This window comes from Gymnoscopelus microlampas (assembly GCF_963454915.1).
Source record: "Gymnoscopelus microlampas genome assembly, chromosome: 16".
Classification (NCBI taxonomy): domain Eukaryota; kingdom Metazoa; phylum Chordata; class Actinopteri; order Myctophiformes; family Myctophidae; genus Gymnoscopelus; species Gymnoscopelus microlampas.
Window position 1 is genome coordinate 44,494,637 of NC_139953.1, and position 14,517 is coordinate 44,509,153.

Sequence of the window (14,517 nt, forward strand, 5' to 3'; positions counted from 1 at the left end):
AAGCATTATTTTATTCTTTGGGCTATTCAAAAATAGCAGATAAACAAGCTCATAGCGTGGCACCGAGTGCCGCGCTACGAGCTTGTAGATCTGATATTTTTGAAAAATCAAGACTTTTTTTGCAAATCTTTGAATATATATATTTTTTTCTGGGGGTCCCTGGAACAAAACATTTTGAGATGGGGGTCCGTGGCCAAATACATATACATATACAAATACATAGTAACATAAGTTTTTTCAAAAAACTGTTAGGATTTAGAAGACATTTTGTAGAATTTGAACCTCAGGCCTTATTAATGGGTTAAAATATCTTGTCTCTTCTAATTCTGATCACGTTATATCACTTCTTGTTTGGGTTTTTCTGTAGCATTGTGTCCAGGAGACTTCCATCAGGGATCGGCAGTTATCAGGTGAGTATGATCCCATTCTTGGACGACGGCTACAGTAACCCCTACACCGGGAAAGAGGGAGTGGACATAGGCCAGAAGATGAACATTGTGGTTGTATCGATGGGCATTGACAATCCACAGATCGCCACTGTTCTGGACTCCTGCTGGGCCACGCCTGTCAACCGCTTCGACTATCCTGTCCGCTGGGATCTCATTGTTAGGAAGTAAGAGAGCTATTGTGTGATTTAAAGTGATGAGTATTAATACTGGATCTACACAGTAATAGACACACACAGGAACTACAAATTCCACGCCCACTTTTGAGACAGCGCCGCTACTCGAGGTCCGTGAGAACTATGAACTGCAGCTGCCAATGCATTCCCTAGGAGAGGATATGAGAGTTAGCCTGCTTTTAAAATATTCCTACATTAACTGGAGACGATATTGATTTAAATAAAAATATGTTTCCAAATGTATGGAGTGTCTTTGTCAACATATCTTCTTGTTTTCTTAATAGTTGATGTGTTTCACATTTAATGGGTTACCCATAATGTTAACACAGCAGAGGGTAGACGGCAGACAGACAAGTAGTCGCATTTCAGTGACATCACTGTCTTTACGAGCGCCGACCAGTGGCGTACCCACTAGTGGCAGAACAGGCAACTAAGATCTCGCCTCCCCTAGAAACCCCAAATAACCCGAAAATGTGTCATTTAATGTCCTCAAAGTCGCGCATCCAACAAGCTCGAGTATCGGCGCTGTCTCAAAAGTGGGCGTGAATTTGTAGGCGCCCGTGTCAGCCCGTGTGTGTCTATTCCTCAGTGTTGGCTTAACTCTTGAGACTGTTTATACAGACATAGACATTAATTGGCAATTTTTTGCTCATATAAACATTAACAAAAACTGATCTTCTCCCTTACGTTTCAATCCTATTGCTTACGTGATAGATTGCTTTTTAATTGCAATGGTCTTCCCTGTGGTCCAGGTGTCCTAATGAAAATGACACTACAGTAGAACTGGACGGGAATGGTGTCTCCTCCATGGCACGGTTCTCCTTCAAGCTGTTCACCTTCACCAACTACTCCACTATCTTCCTGCACTGCCAGATCCACTTGTGTGTGCAAACCACACAGGACTGCCGTGCTGTATGTATCAGTGTGTGTGTGTGTGTGTGTGTGTGTGTGTGTGTGTGTGTGTGTGTGTGTGTGTGTGTGTGTGTGTGTGTGTGTGTGTGTGTGCGTGAGGGCGTGCGTGCGTGAGGGCGTGCGTTGTCCATTGAAGTTGACAATCAATATCATGAACTGTGTATGTTTCAGTGACACTGAAATTAACATCGGCTTCAAATAACCATCAACAACTTCCTGGGATTTAATAGTAATGTGAAATAATTTGACCCTCATTGTCTAGGCTGTTGAAGTTTTGATTTGACTGTAAAATAGTTTATTCACTTGCCATTTATAGAATACAGTATATATGTTTTCCCGAACTTGTGACTGCTTCTCTGGCCAACCTCTGCTCTGCCTTTGTTTGCCAGCATCCTCTTGACTAAACTAAATAAAACAATTATATTTAGGGGAAAACTAAAGGGTCCTTAATATTGTCCTTGCCCTATGAGTATCCCCAGAACCCACTCACTATTCTGTTATTTTAGTTAAAGGAGCATTTCACCCCTGGAAGAAACTGCAATCACTCAATGGTAATAGTATTTGTAGTAGATAACAGTAGCACAATTTAAAATTTGCACCCTATGGCCATAAAAATAATGAAATCTGTGTGTTTGACTAGGTTTTGACTGGACTGCTTATTACTACAATGACCATAATGCTTTTGGTTTACTGCCCCTCCTTGTGGCAGGGGAGATTCTGTGTGGGTGTGATCTCCAACAACGACGTTGAAACAGCATGGTAGTGTTGCCATGTCTGCTTATTATAAGCGGCTTCTTTCTAAAATGTAGTTGATATTTGGGCTTGTTTCCAAATGTTTTGATTGTTGTTTAAACCAGTGGTTCTCAAACATGTTCATGTATTTTTCCACAGTCCCCCATCTGAAATTATAATTTGTGCCAGGGAGCCCCTAACAGATATTTGTCAAAAATATTCCACATTTTGCACTTTTTCCCCCTCAAGATGTTTTTGTAAATAGCAGATCTACAAGCTCACAATGGGCAGCGAAGCGTTGTGAGCTTGTAGATCGGCAATTTTCAAATATATAATATCCCATGTACATGTCTAGGTAAAGTTGGCCTAGTTATCCTCTTTTGGGTTTGTTTTCTTAGACCTGGTTGCTTATTTCTCTCACAATATCTGGCAACACTGACTGAAGAACGTCAACCTAGCACATGTTCATCTAGTTACATATATGTCCAAGGATTCGTTAGTGATGTCATATCACTGTCAAATCCTTGCTATCTTCATGCAGTTCTACTTCCGTGTCGCATAGTAGTGACATCACTGTCGAATCCTTGGTATTTTTATCCTAGCCTTTCGCGACGGTTTGTTTACCAGCTGCCTCTCCACGCTGTCTTTTTTTTTTCACGCTTGAGCTTATGAAACACTACACAGGATTATTATTTCATGTCAACATTCAAGTACAACTATCAGAAGATAACTCAGGTAAAGTAAAGTCTCACTCTGCAACGGGGGGCGCAGCTAATGGGAGTGACTGTGTGGGGACACCCCATTGGGGCGGTCTTTGGAGCTGGTCTGTGTGAGACGCGTCGAGACAACATGTAGTGCGGAAAAGGAATGACATAACATTTCGTGACGTAAATAACGTCACGAGAAGGTAGAAGATTACTAGATATCTCAAAACACAGATCATACACAAAAATAATAATAATTGAGTCCTAAACTTCATTACCATTGGGTCATTTTCTTCCAGGGGTGAAATGTCCCTTTAAGTGACTCATTCGTATGACGAAGTATTCAGTAAATTAGGATTAAGTGTCTTGTGCATCAGCTGTATCTCAAATATAAATGTCACCTTCCTGCAGCATTGCTACCCTGGCTACCACCAAAGACGACGCAGGGAGGTGTCCTATGACATTGCAGGCATCTCAGTGGGACCATTAACCTGGACAATGCAGAGTGAAGGTACAGTTGATCTTATCTTTATGGTGCATTTGGTCACTTCCATGTGTGTGTGTGCGTGTGTGTGTGTGTGTGTTGCTGCCACACAGCATTATGCATAAATTCGTAATGTACATATAGTTGTTTGTTGTTTTGTTTGTTTGTTTGTCTGTTAGTTTTTCATAGTTTTTGATGTAAAGCGTCCTTGGGTTTATGAATATATACTGTATCTGTTATTTACCTGATTTGATAGTATTTTGTTTTTCCTTTTCCAGCTGCACGGCCGGTTAGGTCTGTGTTAGGGAGTGGCACTCCCAGTCTCCAAGTCTCCCATTCCACAAGTCTCCACAAGTTTTCATCCCTGCTGATCCTGCTAGTCACTTTACTGACTGTTGCAACCCTGTCTTAAGAGAACACACGCACGCATGCACCCACGTACACACACGCACACGCACACGCGCACGCGCACACGCACACGCACACACACACACACACACACACACACACACACACATAGTTACTGATGTACTGTATGCTTAATAGTACAAATATGATACAATTAAGTACAGATATGATACATATTTTTTTTAATTTTCAAACCTTTTTAATTTGGGAGAAAATGTGAAATGAAATTGTAGGATGATGATGATGATGATGTTGATGATGTTGATGAAGGAAGTAAAAGTTGAGATCATTCTCTAATTGTTAAAGCAACAGTAGGGGGCAGCACAAGATAAACCACCGAAGACAGCATTGCTCGTAGTGGTTATGCCTTCATACTATGATGATGATATGATGTATTTGCTCAATGCATTTGAAGTGATTCGTTTTACTCAGGAAATGTCTAAATGTTTATCAATAGTCATAATGTAAAAGACACACCTCTTAAGTTTAAACATTTGATTTATTTTTAAATAAGTAAATTCTTCAGTGTGAAAAATAAATTTCCCCTTTAACCACATGAGCCCCAGCATCCTATTCATTTCCAAGCATGTCATAATAAAATGAAAATGTGTTTGCTTATGAAAATAGGCAAACATTACACGAAAATTGTTGATCTACAAGCTCACAACGTGTCACAAAGTGACACGTTGTGAGCTTGTAGAGATTGGCAAAGAGATTGGGTGTAAAGCAGAGAACGGACAGTGGGTGAGGGACCCCATTCAACAAACTATAAGGTTTTAAGTGGTTGATATTTATTACAAGGCTTGGTTGAATGCTCGATTCTGATTGGTCATTCATCGGTCATTATTTCTGGATAATGACCGATGAGCTCTATAACGGACCGCTGTTCAATCAGAGACTCAGAATACCTGCTCATGTCAACCTGCGCTGCTTGGTTTTATGCTTTATCCAACATGACAGCCATGTAAACAAACAAACAATGTAATTTACAACTAAACGTTGCTCTCAAGAATGTTTTGGAAAACATTTGAAGTGAGAAATAGACGATGCAATGACCGAAAAGTGATTCTATTTGATCCTCTACACTTCCATTACTCAGTCATTTTTGTCAAGCACGTAACAGATGGAAATTACACAAGTGTGGGTGAAAAATCAAACAACATGGGAGGATATAAGATTTTATATTTTATCATGATTAACACTCAAGATAATTTTGCTGAAGTGAATTTCAGTTATCGGGACAGTCATTAATATTACCCTATGCACGAGTGACTTGAAAAAGCTGTGTTGCTATTGATTCTCAGACTTCTTTTGAATTATTTAAGATATTGTGTTTGGATTTGTTTCTCCTTGTTCTGTCTGTGTGAAAACAAAACAAGTTATTAATTTACATTTTACAACATGACAATGAGAAGGATACTAAAGCAGAGGAATCACCAATATCAGCATGACTGAATATAGACTTGTATATAGATGTTTGCTTAATCTTGTGTATGGATCTTATTTTCCATTCAACATGATGAAATTTCAATTGCTTGTATCATTCCCTCCAGCCTATAGGTATAGGTTATTGGTAGAACAACATGAGCGCCACTGTCTGTCCACATTTGTCAGGATTAAAAAGAGTCTTGTTCATTATTATGTTCATTGATATGCATACATGTGTGTTGTCTGGATTGTTAAATTATCATAGTAGTCTACATATATGGTAGATGTCAGAGACAGTTGACAGTTGACTTAGTTTAACTTTTTTATGGAATTGTTTTTACAGATTACTGTTTTTCTGAACTCAATGAAACCCTTTTATACCTGTGAAAATAAATATTGATAATGTTTTTGTTTTTTTTCATCTTTTTTTCATATCATTACAGCCATTTTACAGCCTTTATACCTAGTACTTATGCTATTACTACAGCCCGAGTACACAAGTAAGTATTAATGTTACAGTCTGCATACATTCATTGTATTATTCTTATCATTATTATAGTTGTCGTATTTATTGTTATTGTAAAATAATAATGTTGAGCAGTGACTAGCCGATGTAGGGTGCTGTTCAATGTTAAGGGAATCACCCCCCCCCCCCCCTATATATACAGTAGACAGACAGACACACAGACAGACAGATAGATACTGTAGATAGATAGATAGGGGTGTATGATTTATCATATTTCTTTTGGTCACCTTGGCCATCAACGCAATGTGACGTATTGTGAGCTTGTAGATCACATCAATGTCAGTTAAGAGATTTGGTGTTGAGTTCAAAAAGGAGCAGACCTTTACGGCTCAATATCATTTCAACACCACCTCTCCTTTATATATATATATATATATATATATATATATATATATATATATATATATATATATATATATATATATATATATATATACATATATATATATATATACATATATATACATATATATATATATATATATATATATATATATATATATATATATATATATATATATATATATATATACATATATATACATATATATATATATATATATATACATATATATATACATATATATATATATATATATACTTTATTTGAAATGATTCAGGGTTTACAATAAATTGGCATTTACATGACATATAAGCAATTGAATACAAAAATATAGCAAAAAGACTTTCAATACAAAGAGTGTATTTTTATTTATTTTTTGTTTAAAGACCACCTCTCCAGAGATTGACTCCTGATGTATGACCATGGCACATGGAGTGGTCCATATTTGGCTGACCACAGTGCACACAACAGACCAATGGAGCTCTCGATCCATTGCAGACATAATTTTTTCATCAAAACCCCCATATATTGCAGCATTATACGTGACAATTACATTAAAACCAATGTGTGCCATCTTCCCCCAAACGTATTGTGACCTCTGACAGTCTAGGTGTTCAATAGATTGGTCCTATCATTACAGTTCAACAGCTTTCACACAGCAGCTCCTCACTGAGACCAGCCACATGACGTCCCTCTTTTTTTCAGACATTTTTACTCCAAATATTTATTATACACACCTGCTTTTGAGTCATCTGGACGTTTGGAAAACGCCATTATACACAACTTCACACAGATTAACATGAATATTTTTACAGGACATTTCAGACCAATATTTAAAGTGCAAATGTGCTTACTAAGTCACCATACATAATATTAAAATTGCACAGTCCTTCTTTTTGTTCCAACTCAAGGCCTCACCTATCCACAAAGCTCTTCTTTTTAAACCGGATGTTACATTTTTACCAAGCCCTCCATCCTTAAATTGTAGTTCATAGTTCCCCATATAAAGTTAACTAATATTTTAGTTATATTCCTCTCCTCTCCTTGTGTTTTGCAGGATTTGGCTGATCAAGGTATTTTGTTCAACACACGCACACGCACGCACACACGCACACGCACACACACACACACACACACACACACACACACACACACACACACACACACACACACACACACACACACACACACACACACACACACACACAGGAGGTGAGAGACTGGCTGACCTTATTGGTGTCTTATTTGCATTTTAAATTGTGTTGACCAGTAAACACTTCCCCAGAATTCAGCACATTTTCTAAAACTAAAAAGGGTGACATGACGGCGTATCATTGTAATGTCCAACAAACACACTTGTTCTCATAGAGAAGTAACATTTTGTTATCTAAACGGACAATTCCACAGAAGAACTTGATCAAAAGCAAAACCTCGAAATGAACTCTTGACATAATCAGAATTCACTTTTGCCTCATCACAGGTTTATGTGTAAAGAAGTGAGTGAAATGTGTCTTCATGGGTTTGCTTTCTTTGGTAAAATAAAAACAGTCAATATGTTGATTAAACTAAACACATTGAAACTGGCATCTATGTAAATGTTTCTCTGATGATGGCCCATCATTACACTGTCTTTTGTTATGAGCCTTTCACATTGAAATGGCCCCTGACTGCAGTGAACTGGAAGAACGTGAGGAGGTGGGAGGAGGTTTCTCCACATCAACATAAAAGGTGTTTTCACTCCAAATCTCCACTCTGTCTTCCTGCTCAGACTCCAGGACACACCACAGTTAAACTCCGAGGACTCACGGTGAAGGAGGACAGACTGTCTATCCACAGCTACAGGAGGCTCTATCTTCACTTACACACCTCTTCCACCAGGGAGCGAAAGGCACTAAGAAGGCAACGGTGCCTGGGTCATTCGATGCGCATGTGTGAAGCACCTAGACCCGGAAGTACGTGCGTGTTGTGATCTTGGTGAAAAACGTGTCATAAAGGAGGTAAAACGTGTCAAATGGAGTCTGTACGGCTGAAGATAAATGAACACATGACGTCGGTGGGAGAGGAGATATTGTGTGTTTTGGACAAACAGCATCGTGGTGCTGATGTTTGTTGTGTGAAGCTTGTCAGAGTGTTTGTGTTGGAGCGCCTCAGTGCGGCTGCAGAATTCATGTGCAGCCTCTTCCAGAGAGAGATAGAGACACTAGAAACTCTGCTGGAGAAACAAAACAAACTGCTGGACATTGATTTTGATATGGACATCGATCTACACACTGCAGGTATGTCTGTTACACACACAACATCAAACTACACACTGCAAGTATGTCTGTTACACACACAACATCAAACTACACACTGCCCATATGACCTAGCGTTGGCATGGTGAGGTGTTGTTAGGTTGCATCTGTGGGGATGTAGATCACATCAATGTCAGTTAAGAGATTTGGTGTTGAGTTCAAAAAGGAGCAGACCTTTAGGTTGTAGATCTGTTTTTGGGGATCATTGCTTGTAGATCAATAGACCAGCGCAGTAGGCTCTGTTTTGATGGCTGAGTTCACACACACACACACACACACACACACACACACACACACACACACACACACACACACACACACACACACACACACACACACACACACACACACACACACACACACCATCCTATTTATTAAAGTCATTATTTATGTCACATCAAGTCTTATTAGTACAGTTCTTATTCATGTCACAAAGTCCTTATTATTAAAGTATTGATTGTATTCCTTTATTCCAGATCAGTGTGTAGAGTCCAGTCTGCAGGCGAAGATCAGTTCTCCAGCCAGGACTGTTTCTATTAAACAGGAACCTGAAGACCACCTGGATCTTAGTAAGTTTCAAGCACTCTGTCTTCATTTATTTTAATGTTGAAAGTGGGCCGGTACTGAAGGTGTAAAGATGAACTGATATGAATCGGTCATTGGTTTAAGCATTAACAATGTGACTATGTCAATATATGGACCTCTGTATCGATCTAAATGTTCCATGAATCGGACGATGGTTCGATTGTAAAAGTATTAATGGGTTCACTGAAGTTTTGCAGTTCATTCTACTAACCTGCTGCAGAAGACTCACTGATCTAACATTTACAAGTCATTACTTTGAAAATAATAATAAGGACCGCCTCTCATTCAGCTCGTCTCACATCTTCCATTGTATCAGACAACGGCCACACTATTTACAGAACAGAGCGCAGTCAGCACACTGTCAATTCAAAACATTGGAAGAGTAATCTGTTGATAATTCTTTCAGCCACAGCCAGGGCAGGAATTTCACGGCGGCCACAACGGCCATGGTCGTTGCCCCTCTCATTGGCCGTGTGCCCCTCGAATAATGACATGCCTTCACGGCCACAGTGGCCGTGATGCCCCAGCTGCGCCCAGCAACTGATTTCACAGTTTTTCCTTTGCACGATTTTCCTGTCAATAAGTTTATTTTTTTAGACACCAGTCCCTTTGGTTGAGCTGCGCAGCGACAACATGCACAGTGGTAGGTAGGTTTGATTTTGAGCCTCCTATGAACCGTCGGAATCCCACAACACAGTGTAATAGACACAAAAGCATTACCGGGCCAAACAGGAGATAAATCTAACGCAGGCTGTTGAACTAATGGTAGGTTTGATTTCTAGCCTGAGAGAAAGAGAGAGGATTCCATAGTCCTACAGACCGATGTGACCCGATGTTTTTTTCAACAGCAAAATATAGATGAATAATACATCTGATAAAATAGCCTACAGCGAAATCCCCAAATTATGAGTCTTAATATAAAGCAAGCAACAGAATAACTGCAAACAAATTAAAAGTTTAGGCTATCAATATCATACAAAAGAGTTTTTTGAATGAAAATAACTTGTGGGGAAAATACATAAAATCTCTAATCCAGAGGTCTTCAACGGGGTCCGTGAAGGTACTGCAGGGGGTCCCCGAAATTGTTGTTTTATTAAAAAATATTTTTGTTTTTAAAAACTTTAAAAAGTATTTTTTATCATTTTTTTTTCAAAATGTAACTTTGTCTTTAAACATAACATGACATATTTTAATAGCTTAGTATTGATATACATACATACACTGCAATATAATGCAGTGTATGTATGTTTATACATATTTTGTAGAGAAAGATCAGTGGTGTCAGTTCAGCAAAAGCTAATCTGTGAATCTAATGTGATTAATGTGCTTAATGTGACATATTGAGGCCTATATAACTAAATATTGGTCATTTGCCAACATATTATTTTGTGAAATAAATGGGTTATATTTCACAGATAGTTATACTATTCTTATAATATATTAAAATACAATCATCCTTAACCTTCAAGTTAAATTCATTATTTCCGTGGACTTAAAAATATTTTTTGGATGGCCTTCCTGCCCTGGCATTTGGCCTTTGTGCGCTCCAAAACATTACAACACCAAAGGCCAAGTGGCCTTGCCCCTAAAATGACGAAATTCCAGGTCTGGCCACAGCTATGCCAGGTCTAATATCTGATGTTATACTTGTGTGTTGGTGTTGTGCACCGAGCTGCTACAGCAGAGATACAAGATCTCAAGTAGACACTGGACAGCGTTTCACCGTCAGTGTTGTATACAGACACCAAGGTTTTGTTGTTCTGAATGAAGCCAATGCAGAAGTAATGTGAAAACACTGCAGTTCTCTTAATGGCAGGTGGTGCTAATTCCACTCCAGCGGTTTCAGGAAATATAACTTTACTCTCGGGTTTGCTAATTTCAAGTCTTATTTCAAACAATATGATATGCTTTTAGTAAATTATGCTCCCATTCATTTAAAAATGTATTATAAAGAAGGGTCATTCCCCTTCCTAAGTAATACCATTAGATTTCTGAAACCAGAAATTTAAGATGGTGGATATGAATTTGCTGAACTACAGGCTTCAAAGCGGGTCTGTAGAAACCTGTAGGTGACGCCATGCTCCCTTTGTCCATATTGTTTTTTAAAGTTTGTGGTTGTGTCAAAGAATTCAAAGACAATAATAACACACACCCTCCGTCTTTAATGCTGAGCCAAAATGCACAAAGCAGGATCATAAAGAAAAGAAGGGTACTCACAACTCACTTATTCACTGCAACAAACAAAAGAACAACGTCAGAGGGTCGACCTACATGAGGTTTTGTCTGTCCCTCTTTCGTCCCTCTTTTGTCCCTCTTTCGTCCATATATGGGGATAATTGTCTGTCCCTCTTTCGTCCATATATGGGGATTTCGGAATTGAATTCCTCTTTTCCTCTGCACACACGTCAAGCGAAGTCCGGCCATTCAGATTTCAACCACTAGGGGTCTGGCAGTACCAGGTCTCCTGGTCCTAGTTTTTTCTTCAGGCTGCATAGAATGGTTGCGGCCAATAACAAGTGTCTTTGATAAATGAGGATTGACCCATGGCTTGTAAATGGAGAATTTATTTACAGGTGAAGTTCCTCCAACTACCAAAGACGTAAAACAGGAAACAAAGGAAAATAAAGCAATTAAAACAACTGAGCTTTTCTTTTTTAAACAAGTGTGCACAGTTGGTGTGCGTGCACCAGCTTTTCATAAAACAGAGAGAACACTGCATGAAAGGTTCAAACCTTTTGTTGAGTCTCACTGTATCTTTTTCCTAGACTTCCTGCATGTCCTTGTGTGTAAAGAGGAGGTTTCCTTTGAAGAAGAGTGGAGCTCCAGTCTGGCTCATGAAGAATCACAATCTCCAAAACATGAGAGGAGCCCCAGTCTGGTCCAGGAGGAACCACAACCTCCACAGATTAAAGAGGAACAGGAGGAGCTACTTCAAAGACCAGAAGAGGCTGGTGGGTCAACGTTGACATTACTAGCAGTGAAAAGTGAAGATGATGATGAAAACAGAGAGACAGAGGCTGTAGCCAGCACCTCAACTGAACACATGAAAACACAAACTGATGTAGAGGACTGTGGAACATCACAACCAACTAGTGATGACCAGCTCCTCTCTTCACACTGTTCTGAATCAGACACTGAAGACAGTGATGACTGGGACGAGTCCATGGAAGATCAGTCAGCTTTAAACACAGTGAAATCACAAAACACACAAAATGTTGGAGGACAAATACTGGCTTTGAGCCGCAAGCTGTCCCAGGACCTGAAATCATCGAAACAAACTCACTCCAAGAGAGGTCACACCGGAATGAAAATTTTTAGTTGTACAGAGTGTGGCAAAATGTTCAATCGAAAGGCCACTCTGACGACACACACAATGATTCATACCGGCGAAAAGCCCTTTTCTTGTACAGTTTGTGGTAAAGGCTTTGTTAGCACAAGTCATCTAAAAACACACATGAGGACACATACAGGTGAAAAGCCCTATACCTGTACAGTTTGTGGTAAAGGCTTTGTTAGCACAAGTCATCTAAAAAGACACATGATGACTCATACAGGTGAAAAGCCCTATACCTGTACAGTTTGTGGTAAAGGCTGTGTTAGCGCAAGCGATCTAAAAACACACACGAGGACTCATACAGGTGAAAAGCCATTTTCTTGTACAGTTTGTGGTAAAGACTATGGTCAAAAGGGTCAATTAAAAACACACATGATGACTCATACAGGTGAAAAGCCCTTTTCTTGTACTGTTTGTGGTAAAGGCTGTGTTAGCACAAGTAAACTAAAAACACACATGATGACTCATACAGGTGAAAAGCCCTTTTCTTGTACAGTCTGTGGTAAAAGCTTTGCTAGCACATGTAATCTAAACAAACACGCGAGGACTCATGCAGGGGGGGAGCCTTTAGTTGAAGTTAGTCACACACAGACACATATGATCATTCAGTCTAATCCAGGATTTCAATGACAAGGATACTAAAGCAGAGGAATCTCATACTCTGGCATATCAACATGACTGAATAAAATAAACATTATTTGTATCTTGTATATATAAGATTTTTGTTTTATCTTGTGTATGGATCCATTCAACATGATGCCATTTCAATTGCTTGTTTTTTGATAATCTTTTATTATTCCCTCCAGCCCTATAGGTTATTGGTAGAACAACATGAGCACCGCTGTCTGTCCACATTTGTCAGGATTAAAAAGAGTCTTGTTCATTATTATTTTCATTGATATGCATGCATAATGGTGCAGTAAAGTGCTGACAGGTGCTGGTTTTGTGTAGCTGTTCACTGTGTGTTGACATGTGTGTTGTTTGGATTGTTAAATTATCATAGTACATATTTGGTAGATGTCAGACAGCTGATAGTTGACTTAGTTTACTTTTACGGAATTGTTTTTATTTACATTTACTCAGTATTTCTGAACTCAAAGAAACACTTTTATACCTGGGAAAATAAATGTTGATATTGTTTCTGGTTGTTTGATTTAATAAAGGTTTCACCACTACATGTCCTCTATGTGTGCTTTATCATTACAGAAATGATCAAATATCAGAAGTATATATAGTATAAAACAGGTTAAAATAGTCATACTTTTTATGCTATATGAACCACTATGTTGACTGTCCCCCCTCCCTGTTTTCCTCTACACCAAATCTTTCACCAAATTAGCTGGGATCCCCCTGTAACGCCCTAAACTAAGGGCAGGTACACACTGTAGGACTTTTAACTCATTCAATGCCATGCTTATTTATGGCAGTTTGGCTCTGAGTGCCAAAGCCAAAATTCATTGTAAAAAAAAAGTGCTTAAGAAGCGAGATACAGCCTTTTTAAGTTATAGGTTAAACAAGGAGTGGATGGAGCTGCACATCTTCAAATCATCATATCTTGGGTTCTGAACATGTTTCCCCCCCCCCCCCCCCCAAAAAAAAAGTCATGTTGCGTACAGGGCGTCAGGCCACGTGACGTCTTAGACGTCACGTGGCACAAAATGAGTTAAAGTGGTCGGGGGTCGTCTGATCGTTAAGCATTTCACACTACAGGAGTTTATTTCTTGAAATCGGCTGTCATATATCGTTGTGGTTTTCACCCTATAGATTGATCCCCGACCAGGGATTACACACTGTAGGATAGTTCACTAGGATGCTGTCCAGAGTCAGACCCAATACATACATGTATATAGCAGATCTACAAGCTACATCTCAGAGAAATATATTGTAGTAATAATAATAATACAGGGCAAGTGCAGTGGCAAATTTTGAGTTGATGGCCGAGGTGACCCAAAGAAATATGATACATCATACACCCCTATCTATCTATCTACAGTATCTATCTGTCTGTCTACTGTATATATGGGGAGCACCTCAGACAATGTTCAAGTTGATTGAGATTTCCCCGAAGGTTCGGGACTCTTGACACTGACAGAACCATTACTTTCAGGAGGTGGTGTGATAGTTTAAAACCGACACAACCTTTTG